Source organism: Protopterus annectens, chromosome 1.part0, assembly GCF_019279795.1.
Source record: "Protopterus annectens isolate FY-2018-M chromosome 1.part0, PAN1.0, whole genome shotgun sequence".
NCBI lineage: Eukaryota > Metazoa > Chordata > Ceratodontiformes > Protopteridae > Protopterus > Protopterus annectens.
Window position 1 is genome coordinate 823054791 of NC_056725.1, and position 27358 is coordinate 823082148.

The 27358-nt window shown below is 38.8% G+C and overlaps 1 protein-coding gene across 4 annotated transcripts in view; it reads left to right on the forward strand.

Annotated features, from left to right (window-relative positions):
* The first annotated feature begins 583 nt into the window (after positions 1-583).
* The window catches only part of TIAM2 (TIAM Rac1 associated GEF 2), a 2099243-nt gene continuing 2072468 nt past the window's right edge, over positions 584-27358 (forward strand). For all 4 annotated transcript variants that reach the window (XM_044063392.1, XM_044063388.1, XM_044063400.1 and 1 more), the window contains exon 1: positions 584-782. The gene's annotated coding sequence lies outside the window, so the exon portion shown is untranslated. The remainder of the gene's footprint in view (positions 783-27358) is intronic.

Consider the following 27358-nt stretch of genomic DNA (forward strand, 5'->3'; position numbering starts at 1 on the left):
ATATTTTTTCTAGGACTGTTTTCATCATTATATCCTGCCATAGGCGGATGTGCCGTGTTTTCAGTGCTTGTTTTGATCTGTCTGTCTGAGTGCAGCTGACAGTATTTTAGCATGTATTTAATAAATTCCAGGGTACCAATTCCAGTGATTGTTTTAAACACTCTGAAAACACGTGGAACGTATCAGGAACATTCTGACACGCAGTAGTTTCCGGTAGGAATACCAGACAGTCAGTTTATTTTAGACTACTGAAGTTCACACAAAAGATACCTAAAAGTAATGTAGCGAACCAGAAACAAAATCAAATAAATGTCTTACAAAGTTAAAAATAATACGTGGGACATTCACGCCACCATCAGCAAAAGCTTTAGTTCTCTGCTCTTTAATACAAATCTGTTGTAGTAGTCCACGAACACATAAGTACAAAGAACGCTTTTTCCTAGCCCCAACAAAAGGTCGGTTTAAAGTACCTATATATATCATAAACGAATCGCCGCTGCTGCTCAAGATTGGTCAAGATCGATATCACTCATAGAAAAGAGGTGTCACCCTCGGCGCAGTGGTTTCTCTAACTGGTTGGTAGAAGTAGATGTTTTAGTGTTAATTACCCTTCCTTGAATGAGTACAGAGTTGGGGATTTGTTTTCTTTGCTCGTAACGGAGCTAATGATGCTTTGACAAAGAACTACTAAACTTGGACCACAGACATTGCTTTCGCAAAGACTTAAGTCAAGACGCTTATTTTATGTGTAACTGTGAAGGATTCAGCAAGGCAAAGTTTCGGTGAGTCTGTTGCTATTTATCCCAGTCATCCATACTGGCTAACACAAAGGAGTTAGAAAGCTTTGGCTGGGCGTACTGCCAAAGTTGTGACTTATCTCTGTGGAGTATTCAGCATTATGCAAGAAACATCTGATAACTTGTGCTATTTGCACCTGTGGTGTGTGTTAATGTCTTTTTGTTGAAGTTTGTGACTTAGTTTTGAAAATTAAAATGAAATTCATGCTAAATACAGAAGTTATTAGTAATTTTGCATGGCGTTTGTACAGGGCTAGTTTTTAAGCCAGTTTTATTTATTAAACATTGGATGCTTCTTAATAGGAGTTATAACTGTTGCAGGTTGCACCTCGCACTACTTTTAAATATACTAGTAAATGTGCTGTATCTCACTAGAAATCAAGTTGAAGTATCTGCAGAGTAAGCCTGCTTGATCAACATTTTAGAGTATATGGTTTAGCCAAGACGAGCAGCAAGGATTGTGTGACTTTAAAAAACCCATCAAGTACAGTCAAAGGAAAAAAAAATCCGGTATAATGCTAAAAGAACTTTTGTGTCATTATTCGGCATACCTCTCAACAGTCCCTGACTTTGACTCGGATTTTAGCAGAGTCCTTAACCCCCCCCCCCCCCCCCCCCCCAAGCTGGTGACTTTTGGAGAAAAGGTGATGGATTGCACTTTACTACTCTTAAAGTTTTGTCATTATTTATTGATTCCTTTTACTTTAGAAAATGTATATTAATTCTCTTATTCTGGCAGTGTCTCAAATTAGTAGTTCTAATATTTTAAAAGAGCCCCCGATTGCCCATGATTGTATTGAGATTTGTCCCTGGTTTGTTGAGAGGTATCGTTGTCAGTCCTTTACTTAGAATTAAGTGTGTAAGCCAAAAACATTGGAAATATGGACCCACATTAGGGATACTTTTTTTAATACTGGTGCTGTTAACTTCGAAAGTTGATGAAAGAAGATTTCCGTTAAACATGCAATAAGCTAGTGGCTTTTAATAATTATCATTATTTACTGACTATAATCCAGTGTTACTCTTCAAAAAAAATAAAATAAAATTAGGAAGGATGGAGCAAAGTTTTGAACCAAATATGGGTCCCTAAAAATTGGGGACAATTGGGAGTGTTGTACAGTGTTGTTCTATCTGTGTGGGATAGTCTGTAACCAGATTTAGTTCATTATTTTAATGCATTAGTTGAATAAGTGTTTATGTTTATAAGTTTGGGTGGAAAAATGCTAAAACTGTTATTGATTGGTGGCAAGTGAGAGCCATTATAATTTAGTTTAAGATTCCTTTTAGAAGGTGGCGCACTTGCTGCATCTTTTATTGTGTATACACAGTTAGTACACTTAAGGTGTGTGGTAACAGGTCCAGCAGATCTCTAGCTATATTCTTGTTAATTAGTTCCTAGCTGTGTTGCCATCTGTTCTTGCAGTAGTCCTAGGATGCTATACATGTAGGATCATGCTATGATTTTGCCTTTTTTTTGGACATTGCATTTGTAAAGACACCTGTCCAGATGCTTATTTTTGAATCTATATTTGTAGCTATTGTTTTCTTTAAGGAGGCTGCAAAATACAAATCTCTCTTTTCAGGGGGAGACCTTGGAATTTGCTCAAGAGTCACACAATAGGCAAGTGGTCATCAAGGACTCAATTCCTGTACCCTTGACTGTAGGAAGCAACTTGTTAACAGCTCAGAGCCTTAATCTCATGTGCTGTTTGCCAGGCCTGAGTAATCATTGGATGTCATACTGTTTTGATAAGCCACTTTATTTCTAGAGCTGTTTGTTGGTCCATTAACAACTGTTTTGTCAAGTAAAATAATTATTGTGCCATAGTACCAGAGAATAAAGAATTGGAGACCCCCCCCCTCCCAAAAAATAAAACAAACAAACAAAAACCAAAACTATTGATGTTTAACTTTCAAGAAGAAGCCATATAAAACCCCTTACTTCTTTCCATGGCAGTGTAGTGCTGACTGTTAAATGTGTTTTATAGTAAAATTGTGATTAGAAGACAGTGAAATATTATGTAGAAAGCCACTTCTATTTGCCTTGTCTTTCTCATCATGGTAATGTAAGTAATGAGGCACAAGCATTAAAATGGAAAATATGCAATTATGATGTGAAGGTGCTGAAATATGTTTTGAAAATTGTATTTACTTCGCCTTTGTCATAACGTAAACAAAAAGCCATAGTTGGTGAAAATAGGGAATGTGCTGTTAATTGCGATATTTGCTTTGTACAGGTACTGCTTCACTTTTGGGTAAACTAGTTCTGGCATTTGTGAAGTGCTAAGACTTCTATATATTTCTAAAATGACTCATTGAAGAATTCAAGCAAAAAATAACTACCCTTCAATCAGTCAATGTTTTGACACCCCAGTTTGCCAGCTTACAACAAGATTCAGCAGTTGATAATTTACTGTACACAGACATCTTACAGTATACTAGGAAATTACCATACATACAGTTATTGTGATGTTATTGCACATTTCTTGAGTACATGAAATACATCGGACATAATCATTTAACATGTGTGCTAGCTCATCATTTCTTTTAACGTTCACATCAGTACATACATATACATATCTGAGTACCTACATACATATATACAATTCAACTTCAGAATGTACATCAGTCAAATGTAAACACTGATCATTTTTAACAGGTTTGGTTCTGAGTCTTGATGTCCTTCACTTTTAACGTAATCCTTCCACCGTACCATAGCTAACAGGCATACAGTTCTCAGTACGTTGTCTAGTGACAATTTCTTGTTGGGCAACCAGTTACCAATGTAATTGTCGCCACCCTATTGACATAGTGTCACAATTGTTTAGTAACTGTCACCCATATTTATACTGATTAGTAAGTCGTATGCTTAAGCATGTCTTTTTCTCCTGTGCCTAAATTTCAGTGGAAGTACCCTTCTAAGCCAGCCTTTGTTCGTAGGCAGTCTTGCCCTCCTTCTAAAGGTAAAAAGGGTAGTAAACGGACTCCTCCTGTTAAAGCCACTCAGACTGCCGAGATTCTTAAGCCTTCCTTTCCTGACAAACCAGGCACTGTTTGACTATCCACCCATTCCCAGGGACATTCGTCTGTCTCTTCGCCTTTCTGTTTCTCTTCCTGTTTGGCTCCGGTTCACCCAGGATTCTTGGGTTTTGTCAATCATTCATCAAGGGTATTTCATGGTCTGGATTTCCTGTCCTCCTTTTATGGGCATTTCTCTGTTGCTTCCTGGCATTTTCAGTTTTGTGCTTTGCCCTTTGACCTTTCTACTGCCCCAAGGATGTTCACCAAATGCCTCACTCCTGTGATTCCGTTTGCAGGCTTCAAAGGATCCATATCTTTCCTTATCTGAATGACCTGCTGATTCGGGTGTCTTCTCCAGAGGTCCTTTTGCAAAATCTTCATTTTACCATTTCTCTTCTTCAGAGTCTGGGGTTCACAATAAACTTCAAGTCTTCCCTGACTCCTTCTCAGGATCATGTCTTTCTGGGTTGCAGGTTTCAAGCGGTGCCAATGCTGGCGTCCCTGCCTCCTCCAAAGGCATTAACTCTCATTTCTTTCTTTCTTTCAAACTCTTCTTCCACTGGCCTCCATTTCAGCCAGGGAGTTTCTAAGCGCTCTGGGGTTCATGGCTTCCACCATTCCAATGCTTCCTCTGGCCAGACTCCACATGAGGAAGTTCCAGTGGTTTCTGAAGTCTGTTTGGCTTCAGCATGAACATCCTCTAGACTTTCCTGTTCCTCTTCTTCCGTGTCTCAAGGTCAAACTTCTGTGGTGGATTCAACAGTTGTCTCTGAATCCAAGGCTCCTGTTTCAGCCTCCGCTTCCCTCTCAGAATCTATTCACAGATGCTTCAAATGTGGGATGGGGAGTAACGTTTGGTTCCCCGAAGGTTCAGGGAGTGTGGCCGCCTCGTCAGCGGGAGGAGCACATCAACATCAAAGAGATGAGGGCTCTTGTGCTGGCTCTTCAGGCCTTCTCTGCAGGGCCTCTCAAGGTATTCATGGAAAATACCACAGTCATGTGGTATATCAAGAAACGGGGGTACGAGATCCTACCGTTTTTGCTGGCTGGCACTTCTGGTATGGGATCTGGATGTCCAGTAGCCTGTGACTCTTCAGGCAGTTTACATTCCTTCAGATCGGAATGTTGTCAGATAATCTGAGCAGGTCCTTCACTGAATCCCATGAATGTATGCTTCACATGGATGTGTTTCTGGACATTGTTCACCAGTGGGGTACTCCTCAAGTAAATCTATTTGCCTCCCCTCTGAACAGACAGCTTCTTCTCTCTTTTGTGCCAGAGTCCCAGATCCTCTGATATGGAAGATGGATGCCCTCTCATTTTCTTGGAAGGGGATGTTTCTTTATGCATTCCCTCCCCTTCCTCTCATTCTGAGAGTCCTGTTCAGAATTCAACGGGATGCTCCCAAAAATCTTGTTGGTGACTCCCTTTCTGCCTTGACAGCACTGGTTCCTTCTACTTCTGCATCTCGCCAGGGGCAGTCCTCACAAGTTACCTCACAGGGTTGATCTCCTCACACAAGACGAGGGGTGAGGGGTCTCTCATCCATCCCCCACCAGTCCATGCTTCAGCTGACACTGTGGGTGGCAGGGTTTTGTTTCCTCATAGACACTTTTTTTCTGAGGACATGCTGCAGGTCCTGCAGGAGGCCAGGAAACCTACTACTAGGAAATCCTACTTATCTAAATGGAAGAAGTTTTCTATTTGGTGTCCTTCTTGTGACCTGGACCCACCTTCTGTGGATGTTCCTTTGGTTCCTTCTTAATGCTGGTTTGGCCAATTCTTCTATTAAGGCCCACTTTTCAGCTCTTTCTGCTTGTCTGTCTTTAACTCCCCCATTAGATTTTAGATTTGAAGCTAAGCAGTTCCTTGCAACATTGTTCTTGGAAAACTGTTCTTTTTGTTAGCTCTTACTTCTGCAAGACGGGTGCCTGAGTTGCAAGCCCTTATGACTCGTCCACCTTTTTTGATATTTCATGAGGACAGAGTGTCCTTGCATACTAAACCTTTTTTTATGCCCAAGGTGGTTAATAAATTGTCAGTCAGCTCTATTAATTTGCCTACATTTTTCCGTCTTTGCAATCTGACATTGAGAGGGTGCTGCATACCTTATATGTGCAGACAGCTCACATTTTATTTGGGTAAAACTAATGCTATCAGAAAGCCTGACTAGTTATTTGTTTCTTTTCATCCTAGGTCTTTAGGTTTGGCAGTTTCCAAGCAAACTATTTCCACTTGGATTACACAGGCTATTCCCTTTTGTTGCACTTTTCATGGCGAGAGCCTTCCTTCTTTTGCAAAGACGCATTCCACTAGAGTTGTGGCTTCTTCTGGTGCTTTTTCTGAAGGCTTGGATGCTAATTCTATTCTCGAAGCTGCTACCTGGACGTCTGTGCATACCTTTACCAAACATTACCAGTTGGATGGTATCTTCAGGACTAGAGCTGGTTTTACTGCTACCATTCTTTATGGCTTCTTGGAGGCTCTGCTGCTTCCTCCTCCCAGGTTTCTTCTTGAGCTTTTGCACTCTCTCTCATTTGTAAGGAATACAGTGGAGGATGTAAGGACATAGTACAGTTGTGTAAAATATTACCATAACGTTAAATGTCCTTGCCTTCGCCGCTGTAGTATTCACTCCCTCCATCTCTCTGGTCTCTTTCCCTTCCAGGCTGTGCAGATTCTCCTTGGTTTTCCTTGGACTGCTGTTCCTACTGGGGCAATCTGTTCTGAGGATGGTACGCCTGAATGTCACCTTTATTCCCTGTCTTATGCAAGGAGTAAGCAGGTGACATTCAGCGTATCTTAAAGCAACGGAAATGTTTTGTAAACTGGCCGGACGGAGGACTTCACGGCAGGGAATCCCATTAGTAAAGAATACTGCAGTGGTGAAAGCAAGGACGTCTACCATTATGGTAAGATTTTATGCAACTGTACTTCTTGTCTTCTGTCAGTCTGTGCTGTTTTCATATAAACTCATCAGTCATGCTTCTTGACAAAGGAACAGAGAACTGGGCTTGTACTCATGAAATCAAATGGCTATCATGCATACTGTTAATCACTAGTCAAGTCAAACGACCGCAACCCCTATTATTGAGTTTACAGATTTTTTGCTGAAACTGTAAATGCTACCTAAACTGTTCTCCTCTTCTTACATTCAGTCCGTTACTGACCATAAATATAAACTTGTAAATAACATGAGTAGACACAAATGAATTAGTCTATAGGTTACATCATGACAGCTTTGCATTCGCAAATGTAAAAGTTTTCAAATTTAAAAAAAATGTGACCATTACTTGTAAGAGAGTGAGCAACAAACTTTTCAAATATATGTGTATATGTGTGTGTGTGCGTGTGTGTGTATGTATGTATGTATGTATGTGTATTATGTATGTATGTGTATGTATGTATGTGTGTGTGTATATATATATATATATATATATACGTATGTAAAATACGCACGCGCACACACACATAGACAAGTATATTTTTTATATCAAAAATAGAATTTATGATGGTTAGAAGAGTAACCTCACCATTTAGGTTAGCACACATTTGTATCCTTTGGAATTTGTATAAATTGGGTGATTTGTATGTTCCCAAGCCATATATACCACAGTTTTATTGTTTCTATTACTACTTACTGTATATGAATAACACTAATGAGACATCCTAACCACTAGAAAAGCAATAGAAAATCTCCAGGTGTATAGAACATGATCACACTGTAAATGTAACTATTTGAAATATTTTCAAAAGTACACTTACCTGAGATTTTTTTTTTCTTCTCATCTAAACTTCTGCTGTCTCATTATATTTCATCCAGAGTAAATGCTGATCACCATTTGTTGAACATTTTCAAGGTTACTGAGAGGGTTAACTTGCCCCTTAGTTTACATTACCTCCTTACAAAAAAACAAGACTTTTGCATCAATGTATTTTCAGAAGAGTCATGATCAACATGTATAATCTATCCTTCCGTATAGATATTTTGCCTGTCTTGTCAAATTTGCTGTCGTTCCTGTTGCTTTATTTATACCATGTTACTGGCCGTACCAAAATCTCATGGGATTGCGCCACCACTCTTTTTGCCAAATTCAAAGACAGCTGGGATACTTTCACAATCCTAGAGATTTTTTTTTCAAAAATCCAGTCTACTTTGATTTTTTTTTTCTGTCTATGCCTTCCTCTTCTTGGACAGTCCAAGCTGTAGACTGATTTCTCATTCTATATCTTCCAGCTATACCAAATGCTGTTCCTTAAACAGTCTCACAGCAGACTTCAGCGTAGCTCTCAACCTTCCATCTCCAAAATGATGAACAGCAGCCCTCGTAATGTGCTGCAAAGACATAAGGACGTCATGCTACGCCATGATTCACTGTCCTTGTCTTCACTTCATATAACTGCTGTGTAACTTGTGTCAGATAACCTTAGCTCCTATTCCTGCATTATTAAATCACCTTTCCAATACATTCTTTTTTCCTAAGGATATCTTGTTCAGTTGAACCTGTAGCCACATGGGCGACTATACCAAATTTCTAGATTTTGCAGTCAAAAGCTGCTAAACACCACTAGTGGATGCAGAATATTAGTATAATCTTGAAACACCGCAGGATCTCATGACTTCCTTGTTTTTCTGTTTGTTGCATTGATGACCTTTTAAAATACAGCTGTGTTTACTACCATACTGAATTCTCAGAGTTAGCAGTTAAAATATTATTTACAAGGAAACCATTACAGTGTAGTCATATTTTTGCAAAGACAAACTTCCCTGCAGGAGTAGCTTTAAATGAAGAAGAGCCTTAGGGAAAGATTCCATGACATCCCCCCCATGCACCCCCACCCATTCTGTCCTTCTTGCACCATCTAGGTTGCCTTTTTCTTATTTTGTCCAACTTTGTCTTACTCTTTAGCTTTTTTTCCTGCATCTTTTTTTCATCACACCATTGCTGTCCAAGACTGCACTGTAATAATTGTGGAGAAAATAATTATATTAAGCTAGAGTCTGGGGACCACTAGGCCCTCATAAATCATGAGAATCTAGATGCTCTAAGGTCAGTTTTTAGAGCTTTTTCCCAAGTAATTCACCCATTGATGGTCTAAACAAAACTTGTGCAAGGACAGAAATTCTTTTTTTTTTTTTTCTTTCAAGAAAAGCCTCAATGTTCATATCCGACAAAATAGTCAGTTTTGACAAGATGTGCTTGGAAGGATACATAAGTCATACCTGAGAAAAAATGCCTGTCTGCCTAACCCCGAAAAAGAAAAGTTAGTCATCCTTATGTGTATCTGTGTCCTGTTACATTATTGCACTTTACTTTAGTCGCAGAGATGGTTGTAGTTACCACATTGCCTCACCTTCATCCAACTCTCAACAGCCCACAATATTATTTGTAAGCCAACTGCCTGCACTTCTCTAACTTCTGCTCTGCCAAGCTACTTTCCCACTAGATCTCTAAGATCCAAAGATAAATGATTTCTTGTAGTACAAGAGCCCAAAAAATCTGCTGGAAAAAGTCTCTTCTCTTACTCTATTGCCAAATCCTGGAATAACCTTCCTCAAACATTAGAACAAACGTCAACTTTCTCTCATTTAAAATAACTTTAAAAGAATTCTTAATCAAAGCCTGGATTTGTTTCTGCTCATATCCCACTTAATATTATAACATCATCTATCCCTTCCCTTTTTAACCACCTCTGAACTACAGTCAGGACTTTCTTCTTCCTTTTATTCCCTATCCCTTCATCTGTAACTAAATGTCCACATCCCTCTTTGACTTCCAAACTCGCCCTTTCTTCTCACTCCTTCATCTGTAACTAAATGTCCACATCCCTCTTTGACTTCCAAACTCGCCCTTTCTTCTCACTGTAGCTATCACTCACTCTGTTACCCGTTTTGTATTCTTCTGCATATTTACATTAGCGTCGCCTACCACAGCCTTCCCTACTATACTGTTAAACTACAGTTGTGTAGATTACAGTCAAGAAGAATAAAAGATCAACCCTTTTGTTAAATAGTGTACCACATTGTTTTAATAATACAGCCTGTTACAGCAAACAAATGTTGTTTTCCCTCTGCCTCTCAAAAATTCTTCTAATTAGATGTACTAGATATTTTTGTCTGTTTTTTCACATACTTTATGAACTTTTGTATCTGCTTATCTACTCTTGGAACTTTTCTCTGCAGGGAACCCATTTTCAACAGACTTTCCTGATAAGTAAAATATATAAAGTGGTAGGAGTAAATGGTACAGTCATATATTTCATGTTGCAGCAGTCTTGCATCTACACAGCATGCTTCCGCACCCCTGAACCCAAAAGTCAGACACCTTCTGTGTACCCGTCTGATATCGGACTGGAACAAAAATGAAAGCACAAGTAGAACACAATGACGTACTTGTTGCTGTCAGAAGTATATTTACAGCATGCATCCTTGCCCCTGCCCAAAAAGATCTCCACACCTGTATGTGTCTGTCTGATCATCAAAGTAACTTATTCCAGCGCATTGCTCATGGACATTATATTGCCCCTAGACAAGCTGTACAGACCTGCTGTGCACATCTATGAGATTTGATTGTTAATAAAGATATGATGACCCCCCCCCCACACCCCCAGAGAATCTATAGTGACCTTTGCACACCTCTGAGCAGGGCAATATTTAGACTGGGTGGGGCACAGCCCAGAGGTCCCAAATAAGTATTTATCAAAACTCATTTGTAGAACCTAGGATTTGTGGGATGCGAGGACCCCATAAGCTCTGAGGGTCAATATTATCTGTTATGTATTTTTGCCTTATTTTTGAAAGGTAATGACTGTATTTCTGCTGCTCAGATTTATGTATGTGCCAACCAATATCATGAGGCACAGATAAAAAGTGATGCTATTGTTACACATAAACACATTGCCCCTAACAAGCCAGATCTGCCACAAGATATACACACACACGCACACACACACGCACAGAGACACTACTAGCTTATCTTTATTTAAATCGAAGGAACACCACTTCAACTTCAGCGTGTTTTTTTGGGAGTGTTACAGGACATCAGCACCGCAGATTAACTCATACTATAACCTCCTCATATATATATATATATATATATACACACACACACACATAAGCCATTATCAATGATAATTTTACACCTATTTTCAGCAAATACAATGCATTGAGAGGCACTGTTGTTATCATGCTAGGACAGTAACCATTTAATGCTAATCAGGCAATGGGGTAAGTCACTTTTATCCAAAGACAGGCTCCATACCTAGATGTTAAAACCATTTTGTTGCTTGTATACAAATCTGATGTCTGGTTGTTGTAAAAACAATAATTATAATAATTGCCACAGTAATGCATTTCAGGTTTGCTTTACACAAGCACACAGCAGCTATAGCAAAACACAAGTGTGAACTAGTCCTTCAGAGCCAGATTAATACTGCTAAATGGGGCAAACAAAAAAGTGGTCCGTTACTTTTACCTATAGACAGCCCCTTCCATCCAGCAGTTATAGCCATTTTGTACACAATTCTGAGGTATTTCAGCTTTGTTTCATACAAATGCACAATAGTCCTCCCAGGCCTACCACCACATAAGCTAAAATATCCTACTATGATTATTTTTTTGCCCAGAAAGTAGCCCGAGTATTTAATTGTGGTTCACACAGCTATTAATTATTCATGCAAATCTAGAATAAGGAACAAACAACCGCAGGGTCAGTCATTCTCACCCATAAGCATTCCCCAGCATCAGCAGTTGTAGCTTACTTAGCCGTGTATCTCTCAAATGCCCTACTGTGATATAACTAAAACAAAATAAGGACCGCAGTAACACATTTTCACATACAACACCCAGTTGTTCGTTCACTGCTCATATGTGAACTCCATACTCTACATATTCATACATATTCTGACTCCATACACTAACCTCAATAGTCTCCGATCATCCAACAGCATCCAGATCCTAACCATTAAAGCTAAAAACTCAGGTGGGGATGCCCTCTACGCCAATTCCATTGGCAAGCCCTGGAACTCCCTGCCAAACAACCTTAGACTTACTACCTCACTCAATCAGTTCAAATACAACCTTAAGGAATATCTCTTCACACAATGGATATGTCCCTGTCGAGAACCTGACTAACTACATATCCTATAACTTCTAGTCCCACATCCCCTAGCCCTCATCCCTTATGCAGATCTCTAAAATCACTCATTCCTAATTGTAATGAGGAGGATTTCCGATTCCAGTCGATATTTCATTAATTTAAGGAAATCAATGTTCTTTTTGTATAACATCCTGTTTGTCCTTTTGTCTTATATAACAACTATGTAAATTTTTTTTTCATTCCTGTATATGTAATCTGTATTCTTTTTTTTTTGTAACTCTACTTTGAATCTTGTAATTTAAACATGTACTTACCATTTTTGTATTGGAGCTTTTCTCCTCGGGCCTCTACTGAAAACGGATATGTATCCAGCTAGACTAGCCCGGTTAACAAATGTAAAATAAAATAATATAAATAAAATGTGTTTGCCAGCCAGCATTAAAAAAAAAATGAAACGTCTACTCCACTGTACTGCTTCTCTTCCCAGAGTATTAATTAGATCACTTTACAGTATCAAGTTTACAGGCTTTCTGCTTCATACTTCCCATGATCCGCCTGACATTTTTGTCTAGACCCTGGATGAAATGGAACAGAAAGCTGATAAAGTTGAGTGGTCAGGTGTATGGCACCTCCCTCCCCCAGGGCACCACAGCTGCTGCTTCATTGAACAGGGGCATTGTGGGAATGTTCATTTATTCGTTTGCTTGTTTTTCAAAGTAAAAATAGTAAGTTTGTTTGGTGCCCTAGGTGGCCACATATGTCACCTATGTGTAAAGACAGCCATGCTTAGCTGCATCCCCACACCTCATACTCTTTTTATAATATTCTAATTCTGAGATCACATTATCTGCAGAAAGGGGAAGAGCATTTATTTTACTTTCATAGAGGTAGTGCTGTTTTGAAGTTAATGTGAGAATTGGGGTCCAGCTGCAGTGGAGTAGAGGGATAAAATTACAGCCCAAATGACCCAAGATTGATTCAGTTTTGGTGCTTACTGGAACTGGCAGCAGTGGAGGAGGGGCATGCTCATAATGGAAGGGAGGAGGGGGGTCTGTCACTGCAAGGAGGGGTGGTGCTTCAAAAGGCAGACCCAGCGATGGATGCTATACCACCAAGCCACTTCAGCAGTAGGTCTCATCACAGTTGAATGGTCGTGTGCACCCATCTCGGAGAGGAAATTGTGGGTCCACTGGCAATGTAGGTTTTGGTTTCTCCCACTGGGAGAAGGGATCAGGAGAGGGATAAGTATGCCATTGTTACAGGGATGCTGGAGACAAAACCACCTCTGATTTAAGTTTACCTTTGGGTGGTTTTCAAGTCCTACGCCCCTTGCACACATGTTTAGGACCATGCAAACATGCATGTGTTCTTTTGATTTACCTTCCTAATTGTGTTATATTTCTTACAAAGTACAGCACCACTTGTTAGTGTGCATTTTAAATTTGTAGTTTTGAACATTCTTCCAGTAAGCAATGAAACAAAACGTATGAACCAGTAATGACAAAACTGTCCAGTTCAGAACATTTCAACCATAAAAGGCCACTCAGTCTTCTACCATTACAGTCCACTAATATCTGTCAATAAGCACGGTCTTTGCAGAAATAAAAGTCATCTGAATAATTCCACATTAAAGAGATCTGTAACTAATAGCTGATAGCAAACAACTTTGTATTTCAGTATTTCATCTACAATTTCAGTGCCTGCTGCCCTTTAAGAATAATTTGCTTTTGTTAGATTAACAAATGGTAAGTAGGTAATATTGCAATAGAGTGGATTGCAAACTGACAACAGGTTCATGGTTACTAGGCATCTCATCCGGAGGAAGACACACTCAGGAGTGCAGCACCCTCCCCCCGCCCACACACACACACACACACACACTCACTTAAAGTACAGCGCAGTGTCAGCAATGCATCTACATGCTGTTGGAGTAGAGCCCATAGCCTTCTGTATCAAAAGCAAGTATATACTGCCTGTCGAGCTGCTAAGATTGCTTTCAAATTGTGTAGAATAAACTTGTGACTATTTGCTGAACAAAACAGTTGCACTGCTGAAAACAGATGCAGCCTGAGCTGTAGTAAACTTCTCTTCCCTTGAAGCTCACAATTCCTTAAAAATGCATGTAAGTTAATAGTTTTTAAGTGGTCTAGTGTACAGGATTCAGGCTGTTATCTCCTGTAACTAAGGTACAGGGTCTGAGCATGAGTAAATTTTAACTAACCTGCCATCCCTAACTAGGTTATTTATATATATATATATATATATATATATATATATATATATATATATATATATATGTGTGTGTATGTATATATATATATATATATATATATATATATATATATATATATATATATATATATATACATACACACACACACCTACCTTACTGAATGTTTGCTCATGCCATGCCTTATTCTGTGGATAGAAGAAGAAGCAGGTAGTAGGTGTGGACGTGGAAACAAACATAGAGGGTGTTCATAAAGAAGAATGAACGCCCTTAAAGAAGATATATGTAAATTTATTTTTAATTAAAAAGTAAATGTTCTGGCAGCCTCTCCAGCCAGCGGGCCCTAGGCAACTACCTAGGTCGCCTAGTGCTGGATACGGCTCTGGGGGTCACATTTCCAATCATTCATACTTGTGATGTATACTCATCTGTAAATAACAGATCACTTCTGTAGAGCTTATTGTCGTAGTCCAAATGATGGAGGTAGTCTGAAAGGAATTAATGCAGTACTAAAAGTCAGAATGGTGTACTGATAGATTGCAGAACCAGGTGCAGTTGGGGAGGAATGATTAAACAATGCTTTATTGTATTTTTGCACCGTAAGACTCAGACTGAAGGGAAAGAACAGCATTTTCTAAATAAAAAAAAACTTGACCACTGTGTGCATTTTCCTTCCGTCTGACTTGTATTAAGAAGTATTGTATTTTAACTGTATATATCTGTCAGTCAAAGCGAAGTTCCAAACCTGTATTGCTTTCAACAGTCATATGCAAAGTTTCCCAAGTTGCTTCTTTAAGTTGGTTCATCCTACTGACTTGAAAGAATAATTTGGTACAATTATTAAGAAATTTGACCTTTTTTCTAGATGTAGGTGGCTCTTGTCCTCTGAGACATTGTAGCTCATGAAATTTGCCACTCTTGGTTCTGTTTTTTTTTTTTTTCATTCACCTTGAACAAGATGCAGTACTATGAGTTACGGCTGAATGAAACTCAATAAATAATTACTTGAGTGAGCTGAGTTTTGTAATTCTTGTAAAAGCAGTAGAAAGATGTAATTTCATTTGTTTGTGATTTTTTTTGTGTGTGTTGTACAGTTTTAGACCATGGTTTGTTAGTGGCGTGATGTGAAGCAGATGAAAATGTGTAACCCGCGTCAGGTTTTTTCCGGTCTTGTTGGTATCATCTTCCATTTTCATTTTGCAATTAACATTTTAACTTTTTTTTGCCATTTAAACATTGTAAAGGGTAGATGTACTATTTGCAGACCTCAAAAGCTCGGGAGTTGTCCCTGAAGGTACCTCACAATGAAGGAACTCTCACATTTTAGGCCAGTGTTTTGTAAATGAAGGGGAAGCCTAGGCCTGTTTCAAGGAAATCTTATGCAAATCTGTCAGATCTGAACTTTCATTGTTGTTTTATGCAAGACCATGTTAAATTTGGTGAGATGTACGTTTACTTGTAGGTCAGTGTTAAAAGATTAATTTAATAAGCTAAATCTTGGTGTATGTTCTTTGGTATGTTCTTCTGTAGGGTCCAGCAGAAGTATATGCATTTATGCACGTACTGCTGTTTGTCTGCTGCTGATATACAAGTACATTTTCAGTAATTGAATGGCAGTAATACAGAATCACAAAAATCAAAACTTTACTTGTCTGCCCCATTTTGGGGCGTGGGGGTTGCAGAGTGTGAAATCCTCCTGCAGAATGGCGTCTTCACACACTCCATTCTATTTGTGTACCAGCTGGTGAGACTGCACACACTTGGGAGGCAATATTAAAAACATGTTAATCCTCTCTGTTTAGGAGGAACACTCTGGAGGCTAACTTTTCAGTGGTAGGAGAGGGGTGACAGTCTGGGAGTCTAGGTCTTTAGAACAGGCAAGAGTTAAAAAAACATGTCTTAAGGTAAATGTAAGTCAGACTTTGACCATTTTTGCAGTTGTGTTATTTGAGTGCCATATATCCTGACTGTATTCCTCCTACCTTTTTCACAATTTGTATTTAAATGTTTTTTTTTCTTCATGTTTGTGCTCGCGTAAGTAACTTCCTGTATTACTTTTGTTCACATTATAGCTGAGTAGTTTCATTTGTCTGTTCTGTTTTTCTGTCTGTCCTTAAGGGTGTTACTTAACAGAATATAGTATTGGTGTTTAACAGTTACCTGTCCTTTTGTTCCTTACAATTGCCAGATGATACATTTTTATTGCAGAAAAAAGAAAATGCCCACTTGCTTTCAAAGTTGCTCTACATTTTTGTATGTGTATAAGTAAAAGTGCTGAATACCTTGTGGTGGGGAATCCATGTTTTAATGATTTTTCATTGTTGCAGTTAATTAATGGAATTCATCATAGGGAAAAGGTGTCATCTGTTAATGAGGATGTGGTAGTACGTGTTATGAAAAATGTAGCACCTACCAAGGTGTGGACCGCCAGTACTTTTGCCCAAAGGGTAAAGTGTCTTGAGCTAACAGTTTCCATGGAATTTGATTTTTTACATACATTTCTTTAAGCTTTGCCCCTAACCAAATTTCAGTGCCTATGATAAGGACCTGCAATGTTGCAGTAACATACAAAAACAATCCAATATGTATTGTCTGCTTTTAAAAATGGATATCATCTGGATGATTTTATGATTAATCCTTAGTGTGGTCACAAATCTGTAACTGATTGTGGGTGGAAAGATTGGAGGGAGACACGTTGCTGCCACTTATTTAGTAGTAATTGCATTAGTTTTCTCACGTGTATCTTGGTGTGCCTTAAATATGGACTAGATAACCTGTTTTTCCAGTTATCTGTCTTTAAATGTATCGTGTGTATAACATATATAATGCATAGTGTGTGTGTGTATACATACACGCAATCTATATTTGCATCCATCCACAACTGCTTTAGTTTTGATCTTTTGTCATTTTTTATTTGGTTATGCCTTTGTATGTAATATGAAGTTGTTAATATTTCTTTCGGCTGATTTTTTCATGTCTTGCTTTTGCATAGTTTTTCTAATCTAATACTGTTTTGTTTGTTTTTCATGAATGGCTGTATGTTCTTTACGCATCTGTAGCCTGTGATTTTGTTTGGCTTCCTTTCCTAAAGGCTTTGGTTTCTCTAGCATCCTAATGCATGAACACTTTGAACTGAATTTCTGTATTCCTCTTGCTTCTCTGGGATGTTGCTGTTTCTTTTTATCTCATAAAGGAAGTCTGTGTAGTTTTGATCCTGATGTACTTAGAGCCGATTAAACTTTGTGACACTGATTCATCTCCAGTCGTCTTGTTTATAAATCATTTACTATCATTAAAATAACTACTTTTGAACTGGGAGGTACTGGTTGGAGTAAATGCATTTTATTGTGTAATTGCTTAAGGCATACCTAAATGTATGTATGTTTTTAATTGTGTGTGACAATAGAATTGAAGTTAGCTTTACAAAATAAAATTTTCTGACTGTATACCCATTTTACTAATTTTTTAATGTATTTCATTTTTAAGTGAGAGTTTCCCTGATTTAATAATCTCCTCAAATGCGTATATATTGGTTTCAAACTTTAGTGTGGTTCCTTTTTTTTATAATAATTTCTGTTATTTAATGGACTGATGGTATACTTTTGTTCTCTGCGGCTCTCCTATACTGCTAACGTACATTTCATGTACCTGTAGACTATGAGTCTGCCCAGTGAAGTTTGTCTCTCTCTGTCTCTCAACAAAAAAAAAAGAGAAAGTCAAACCATATTGTGTTTAACTGTTAGCCTAACCTCCTGTGTTTTGCATTTGCTACTCTGGCCATGATTTGCACTGATGATTTCAAGTTTAGTAATGTTAAATAAAAGAATGAACAGGACATAACAGCCAAACCAATTAGTAAAATATTGCAAGATAATCCTAGCCAAGCCAAATTTCTTTGTGTGATTCCTTAAAACCGCTTGTAAAAAGAAGTTAATTGGATACATGCAAATGACCTCTTAAGGACCTCAGGTGTTTCAGCTATATGGCGGTTCTGATTGCCCGTGACTTTTTTTTTTTTTTTTTTTTTTTTTTCTTTTTAAGTCTGTTAATGGACAAATTCAGTGCAATAAAGCTGAACCCCACTAGCTGTGGACATGTATGTTTAAGTCTTCTTATGATTTCATCAGCACAGCATAATTGGACAATTTGGCTAACCTTTAGAAATGTAGGGTTGTCGTATCCAGCTGATAACTGCTATAAAGCTGAAACACCTGATGTCCTTAAGGGGCCAGTTTTAAAATTAAGAGCAGCGAAGTTATGAATTAAACGCACGTGGTTTGAAATATTGTTCAACAAGATTGATTTTAATTGATTTTTGTACATTCATTTATTCATTTTTAACATGCATTCTTTTTTTATATCCGTTTGTTTACTACAGGTTTTGAAAGTGTGTTTGTTAGATATTTAAAAATGTTTTAAACAGGAAAGTTGTTTTTATTATGCTTGTTTTTAAGGTATGTTTAGGAAAGGGTTAAAATTGAATTAAATGTCGCATGGTTAAGTTTTGGCAGTGTACAAAGGTATAAATGGGGAGGGGTTTGAATTGTCAGCATTTTTCTGATGAAGTTGGAGACGAAAATGTGCTGTGTTGTGCTTTGCTTGCTGTGGAACACATTAAATGTTTTAAGGTGGTTACGGCTTGCTGGTGCTTTTTTCCTGTTTATTAGTCATTTGCATGTATCCCATTATCCTCTTTTACAACAGGTTTTAAGGAATCACACAGTGAAAACTTTAGCTTGGCTAGGATTTTCTTGTAATTTTCTACTAATAAGTTTAGTAATGTTGGAAGACACTGCTGTAGTAATTTTTTTGTTGTGGTTTGTGCTGTCTGCCTATGTCGGTGTTAGACTAAGGTGGGGGTTTACTGCCTTTGGTTTTGTGCTTTCTTTTGCAGTATCTCCTCAAATCTCCCTCCAGAGTTCCATTAGTTTATAATCCTCCCATTTTTGCATATGGGTTTGGAGTGTCGCTTCAACAGGGACAATCGTCTAGATCCAAGGTTTACACTGCCAGGTTGCTAGCCCTGCAGCGGCCATTAGTTTATAACCCTTCCAAAATAAATATAATATATTTGTATGTCTTTCTTTACTGCAAAAGCAAGGGGGGGAAAAGTGTCAGGTCTATCACTTTTTCTAATTGAAATCCATCCAGGTTTTAATTGGCTCCTGATGTTCAAAAGACTGTGTCGTGAATAGTTTTCCTTTGCTGAGAGAATTTATTTGGTTTTATGCGTCTCACTTCCTCCTGCAGTAGTTTGATAATTGTGTACTGTTTAATCTTGCATTTCCTTTCAGTAGTTAATATGTATTACTGCAGGTAGGTGTGTGTCTTTCGGCTTTTCCCAGTTAGGGGTCGCCACAGCGGAACTCCGGTCTGCTAATGATTGGCAGTAGATTTTTATGTGCCGAGTTGCCAGCTCTGACGCACAACCTTCAACGAAGGTATGCCCATTCACGCATGTCTCCACACAGAAGACGCTCTAGCTGAGAATCAAACAGGACAACATCTTACTGTGAGGCGATAACGCTACCGCAGCACCACCACCGCTATTACTGCAGGTAGGTACTTGCCATTTTCACAGAGACTTAGAACATGCATCTTTCTTCACCACAGCTGTTCTACATATAGAACTCCAGGGTATGCTAATCTTTTATTGGTACAGTATTTTTTTAATGTTTAAATTACTTCTTACTACTCAAGTTAACAAAACAAAGTGTCTTTCTTGAGTTGCGATACAGAATTACAAAAAAATATCTTCCACACATTAACTTCTGAGGTAGTAACACAGGTTACCTGAGATTAATTAGCATGTCAGGGTACCCGAAGTGCCTATAATGGAGGCTGACTTGCCCGTCCTGGACTGGAGAGTGATCAGTCCAATCCACTACAGTTCTGATACCTAGTGGAGGAGCAAGAGTGCAGCTTGCTGGCATGCATTACAATTGAATGGAGACTTGTACATGGTCCTACTAAGCCATTAATGGTAGTCTTCGTGGGAGAGAGTGTGTGGTGTACACATGTAAAGGGAAGGCATTAAAGGCCCTCTTGGTCATGAGTGCACATGAAGGATGCCAGCGGTAGGGTTAAATATGTTAGGATAAACTCCTTATCCCATTCGGACTTGGAACTGCTGAATAGCATCCCAGCAATTGGCATCAATTTTAAATGTGAATAACCAGAATCTGAGGGGGGGGGGGGGGTGAAGCTAGAATCTCAGACTTTTGGGACAAGGGCAGGTCAAGGATGGGACGATCAGACCACTGGTGAAAAGTGTCACCTCCATGGGGTGATGTGATGTGTGTGTATATGGCTGTAGTGAGGCTAGTTAATTATTCAGTATTTAACTGGTGCAGTTTCTAAGTACTGCATCTGATTGTCAGTTTGTAGATTCTGTCTGAAAAGGCTTGGGATGACTGCAACTCTCTTCTACGGTCCAATAAAGCATTTATAGGCAAGTTTATACAGAAAGCACTATCCTTCTCGGTTTCTGATCAACATAATCCTGTTCTGATACCTTGTGGTGAAATCTATTTGTTTCCTAATATGCCTGGCAAAGCACAAGCAGTGGACTACACTAACTCAATGTTTGTCTTAAATTCCACTAAGATAAGAATTGTTCTAATTTTAATCTCTGTTCATGATGGTAAGACAGTTGACTGCTTTACAGACCCTGGATGTAGATTAACAGACTAGAAGTTTATACGTAATTGGAGATGTCATTCATTTTCAGTGTGTCATCTCCTTGATAAACAAAAGAAGTATTAGAAAAATGTTAACTCAGCCACCATAGTATGTCAATAAGGTACAATTGTGTGGTTTAGTAGAGCTCCCTTCTCATGGAAGAAAGAGCATATCACAGCAGAATGATGCTTTGCCTTCTAGGTTTTGGACCCTCTAAGATAACAAGTTTTTGCTTCCTGGATTATTTCCTGTTGACCAGCCTTTCACAGCTGAAACTGACGCAGTAAATACAAAGCAGAAGGACGAGCAAACCAAGTGGAATTAAGAGCTAGTAAAACTGAGCACCGACGGAAAAAACATACAAATGAGAAGGAAAAAGGGATGTTTTTGTTGGGGTACATCTGTAGTCTGCCGCACCATTTCTGCTGTCGTACTCAACACTGTGGCTACATACAGCAGGGTGTCTTTGTATTTCAATCCCATATGCCACTCCTCTCCAGGGGCCTTCAGCTGGCTAGGCTTTACCCCTTTAGTCTAATATATTTGCTAATTAAAACTGCTTTTTAAATTACCCACGGAGTCACAATTGTACATTGTCTCTAATGAGACTAGATGCTGCCACTAATGTGCCTGCAGTACAGAGCCAGTCACTAAATTAGGTAAACACTGTCATGATTCTTTCACTCTGCCCTGGGTAATCTAATAACTGACTTGTCAGAGATTGCACTTCATTCCATCTCTTCTAAATTAAACACATTGCAATTATTCACTGAAGTGATGCCAGCATGATAAATACCTTTTCTTCTGTTTTTTTTTTTAAAAGTTCTTTTGATGACTGTGAGGGAGGGGGTGGTGTGGAAAATGCGTAACCTTTTCAGATATAACTATATAACTTGAAACCAACATATGTCAATTACAGAAACAGGCAAATACAAAAATCTAAGACTGCAACTATGCAGCAATAAACACACCAAGTGCATTAACTACAGTAATTAGAGGAAACGAACAACAAAAACTGTGCACGAGACTGTACAAATTAAATATAGAAATGAAAAAAGTGACAAATGTCTACTTAAGCAAGAAATGACTCAAAGCAAGAAGTGCCTTCCTAGGTAAAGACCAAAACTCTTCACCGTTTTCCTTGTACAGTGTTAAAAACCTAAAAGCACCACAATGATTACTTGCAAAAATATATATTTTTTTATGAAAACTGTATTTTTTTTTTTTTTTTATGAAAACTGTCCATCTAGCGAGATGTAATTGTTTGACTCTTAAAGTCCGTAATAATTATAACATGGGGGAGGATGCTGTCCGCAGTAACTGTGATGTGGGGGTAGAGGTAACATTTTGGGAATTGCCACAGCCAACTGTCTTCACTTCAGTATAACATTTACTAAAAGGGATTACGGTGCCGAAATGGAGTTCACCAGATATCCTCAAGATCTTTCCCTAAAGTTTCCTGCAGAGTGGGAGACTTAGGAATTTCTGTACTTAAGGTGGTGGTAAGGTAAAGGGTAAGAAGTCTCATCAGGCTCCCTGCTTTCGTCATAAGCCAACCATGTTGTTTTTCATAACGTGAGCAGTGCTGTTCCCTTACAAAGATTTAAAGGATGGATGTTAGAGAGCACTGTCATAGTGCTTTCTAAGCATCCTCTGGGTAATATGTTCAGAAGCAAAGTGATCTGATGTATGATTGCATACTGTAACTATGTACAAGTGTCCAGGTGTGCCCCTTGGCCAAGACAGTTGCTGGTAGTTAATCTGAATAGGTCATCCTGGCAAGCAAACTTGTTAGTGAAGCAAGCCTAGTAAGGAAGAAATATACTTCTTCTTAGGGGTGACCTAGGGGTTATGGGTTTGCATAAGTTAGCTACTGAAAAGCTGTGCAGCACTCCAGTGGAGACTTGGGGACTCAAACTTGGAATTACAGGATAAAGCCTAATAGCAGGTTTTGGTCTTAACTGTGTGCGTTTATACTGCCAGTTGTACTTCTTTCCTAGCTGGGACCTATGCTCTACCGAGTATGTCTCGCAGTCTGTTGCACTTGGGAGCCTGTCTTTCCATCACACCTCAACCTGTTGGGAGGGGCTCAGAATGATCAAGTTAGCTTATTCTTCAGTTCTCCTCACTCTTGGAAATTAACTCCCTTCAGCTGTCCCCAGGTCAAATGTTTTTGCTACTTTCTCCTTGCATCTGGCTCCTAGTTGCACAAATGAGCCAAAGACTATTCCTAGTCATAGCTGTGTTTCCAAAATAAATCATTCCTAGGGGAAAGCCAAGGGATCATCAAATCTGCTTCTACCAAAGTAATCACAAGTAAAGAAAACATTTTTAAGCAAGGGCAGCAAACATTACATACGCTATGCTTCAACATTACGTACACCATGCTTTTTCTCCCCCTCTTATCTGCTGACCACACAGCCTCTTATCATCCACTTAGTTACAGCTTCCCTAAGTCTTTGCATAATAATCACTTTAATGTATGTTGGGAGTTTTACTCCCAAGCTTCCTCTGAAAACTGCCTCAACTCAGTAGACCTCATGGTAATCGAAACATTAAGTAAAACAATTAAATATTATAGTGACTGGTGTCAGCTCAGTGATACGAATGGTCTTGCAGAAGGAAAGAGTACTATTGCAAGGCACATAAGATGAACTGATCAGGTAAGTTTTGAATTTTTTTTGGTTAGGTATTTGAGTAGTTGTCACACAGTCACCTTACTAATTGCTAAAGTAAGAATACATGTAGTAGAACATCCAACCTGTTTATTTACAGTGTTTTTCTTGAGAAGCAGCACGAGGAAGTCCTGATGAATTTATTATGTAATTCTTTTGACTATGTAGCTCCCAATATGCTTGTAGCTTATTTTTAAGAGAAACTAGTGATCTGATATTTGTACTGAGTAAGGGAAATGCATCGACTGAAGATGGGACCTGTGTTAAATATCATATTATCTCAAGAGTGCAGTATCCCCTCTGAGTGCTGCACTGCAGTGTCAGGATTGGAATGAAAGTCCGTTTTGTTCAGTAGTGGTGGGGTAATAAAGGTTTATTTACTGCCAGTTTGAGCCTGCAACACCAGGGCACCCGTAGAAGGCACCTCAGCCAAGAATCGAGCCTCTGACTAATGTGCATTGACCTCATAAGCCAGGGATGGCGAGTTTGAGGCCCATCTGGCGTGATCAACACAGTGAGTTAAGGCAGAGGTTTTGTGGGTCAAGGGTGCACTGTTCAAATCCTTTTCTCCTTGGAACTTTTGAACCTATATGGACAGAGGCAGTCAGTAAGTAAAATGCTCTGCAGTTAACATCCCCCCCTACAAAACCCTTGGCTACCTCCTTACTAACTCCCACCATAGATGCCCAAGGTACTCTGGGACCAAAAATTGGTTGTGGTGCACAGCTAGGTATATAAAACCCTAGTGGTCATTAGGCTAGTTACAACCTATGATCCTGAATGCAAATAAACCAGACTTGCAGAACTGAGAACAACAGAATGTTTATGTTGATTTAGTGCTGTGGTCAAAAATGCCAGATTCACTGTAGAGATTTGTGACTGGTAAGGCTTTTTAAATTCTAAGATGTTAAATTATTTTTAAAAAAAGTAGACTTTCCAATTACTGTCAAATGCAGGTTTATGACTACCAGTGAAGGTTCTACCATAGGTATTTTATTGTGTTGTAGTATGCTGAGTGCCCTTGTTTCGTTTGGAAACATGAGTAAATACTGAAAAGCATATTGTCGTGAGGTACGTACATTACAGTAGCTATTTTATAGTGAGGTACATGCATTACAGTAGCTATTTTAGGTACATACTTGCATACAAGTGTTGCAAAAACAAGGTTGTTAGGGGCCACATCCTCACAGAAACCATCTCATAAGTGAAATCTCAAAACAAATCAGACCGATTGTTACTTGCGAGAGATGAAATGCACACAGGGAATGTTTTGCAGTTCAAAACTTGTGCCATACCACGTTGCAACTAAACTGGTAGCAAGCATGAAAGTTATTGTCTTCTTAACATGAGGCTGGATATGATGAATGGATACTGCTACATAATGGTGCTTATTTGTAAAGTATGTAAACATGCTACAAGGGCGGCATAGTGGTTAACATTATCACCTCACAGCAAGAGAGTCTCCGGCTCAATTCTTGGCTGACGTGCCTTCTGTGAGGAGTCTTCGTGTCCCCCTTGTGTTCAATTCTTGGCTGATGTGCCTTCTGTGAGGAGTCTTTGTGTTCTTATGGAGTTTTTGTGGGTGCTCTGGTTTCTACCCACATACCAAAGACATGAAGTAGGTGGACTGGACACTGACTTGGCTGTAGGTATGAATGCATATGTGTGTTTGGAATGGAAAAACAACTGCAACAGGGCTTGTCACCCAGCAGTGTGAACACTGGCTTCAGATGATGGTCAGTGATGATACCCCGACCCCATGTGCAAAAATGGAATTATGGGTTGACGGATGAATGGACGTTGTCATACTACAGCAGTGTAGTCACAAAACTATGGATCAACTAGGCCAGTGTAGTCAGAAAACTATGGATTAACTAGGGCTTCCATTCCTTCAGAACATTTTTTAATACGTGTATTAACTAGGAAAGCCCACTGGAAACCTCCCCCTTTTTTTTGGGGGGGGGGGGGACCCGAGAACCCTGTCTGCTTAAGTGAATTGCTCAATCAGACAATAGGCATATTGAAGTGGAAGGAATAACGACCTATACTTTGGTTACAAGAAACAAATCACGAACAGCTCAGAGCCTCAATTCTTTGTGGTAACTGATGAACATTATAAATGGATAACTTCAGTTTGTGTGTTCTTGAAATCCATTTCTCCAACATATCAATGTCTGGATATGATGAGCAGACCAGTTATAATCTACTGCTATTATACTTGCTTAGACTGGCTTGTACAAGGAAACTAGCTAGCATTTGGCCTGTGTGTGTGTTTCTGTAATACTATGTGTCTGTGGTGGACCTTCTGGCATCAGTTTAACTTATTAGTGCATGCCTGTGCTGCAAACTTCCATTCAGGAAGAATGCAAAATCAAATTTTCATGAGTCTAATCTTCATGTAGCAACTTATTCTTTGCTCTAAAACCATAGTTGTGATAGATGACATAAAGAAGGGAAAAACTTCAGTGGCAGTACTGTCCAGCACTAACTTAATAAAACGTTCGCGGATTCTGATTCTGCTACTCATCTGTATATTACTGAATAAAGATTTCAATTTTATTACATCTAACTTTTTCCTTGTCTTTGTTGTTCTGATATATTTGCATCCTCAAATTATTTTAATCTTTGTTTTCATCTGTTCTAAGCATCCCCCTGAACACCCTGGTAGGTTTAGGCTCAAGTACAAGAACTTGGATCCCATCGCCTCTTGAATGGTGTCCGCATTGCTGTGTCACATTCTTGACCTGAAAAAAGAAACTTCCCAATCATACCATACAAACATATTTATATTAGTATTGGGATGCCAACTTGTTTTGTTTTCAGTCCAGTAATTACCTGCAAAAATGACAAAACTAAAAATTATAGACCAGTCAGTTTAATTCTATGTAAATGTTTTGAGAGATGTTTACTGGAAATGACTGACTAAGTTCAAAATTTGGCCTTACTGGACTTAAATCCACTTGGCTTCATTAAGAGAAGGTCCACACTTGCCAGTCTTGCTGAGTTTTATGACCTAGTCTCTATGCCTATAGATAAAGGAATGACAACAGGAGTCCCTTTTTATATTTGGCCAAAACTTTCAACTCCTTACCTCACAGCCATTTATAAAGCCTTGATAAATGGCAGCTTTCACTGTTGTATAACAAAATGGGTAATGACACAATTGGCTGATGGGAAGCAAGGGTGTATCTGTTCAAGGCAGACTTTCAAACTACCTACCTGTGACCAGTGGGGGTTCACAGGGTTTGGTACTCCACCTATTCATATTTAACTTGGTATTTGCAGCATTTCCAAGAAATAAGAGTTGTTGGCTAGATAAATATGATGACTGTGATACCAAATGTACTGTCATGAGTAGCAAAGATTTTGACATGATAAATTCCTATTTAACATAAATTTTGAATTCAACATAACAGTCAGCGCTGTGGTTAAACGCAGAGACAAGTGTAAGGTAATGTACTTGGGTAAACCCTGTACTTATCTATCACTTTTCCTGCAGTCCAATATTGTGGTTGAAGTATGCGAATGTAGAGATCCTGGGATAATTACTTCATCAGCTTATCCTCTGGCAAGCATACTGAGATCAGCTGCATTACAGGACAGTTGGGTATTCTGTACTGAACAGGCCTGTGGTTCTTTGAAGAACAATTGCTGAATCAGATTTCTCTTCACAGACAGCTTTGCTGTAACAGTTGGATAACAGTGATCTGGCACATTATGTAATAGCTGGGTTAAATCAGTTGCGGCAGAAAAACTGTCTGTCATTTGCTAAACAAAACACTCTTACACTGAAAACACACTTAGCATGAGCAACAGTAAACTTCTCTTTCATTGAAACTCGCACTTAATTGAAAA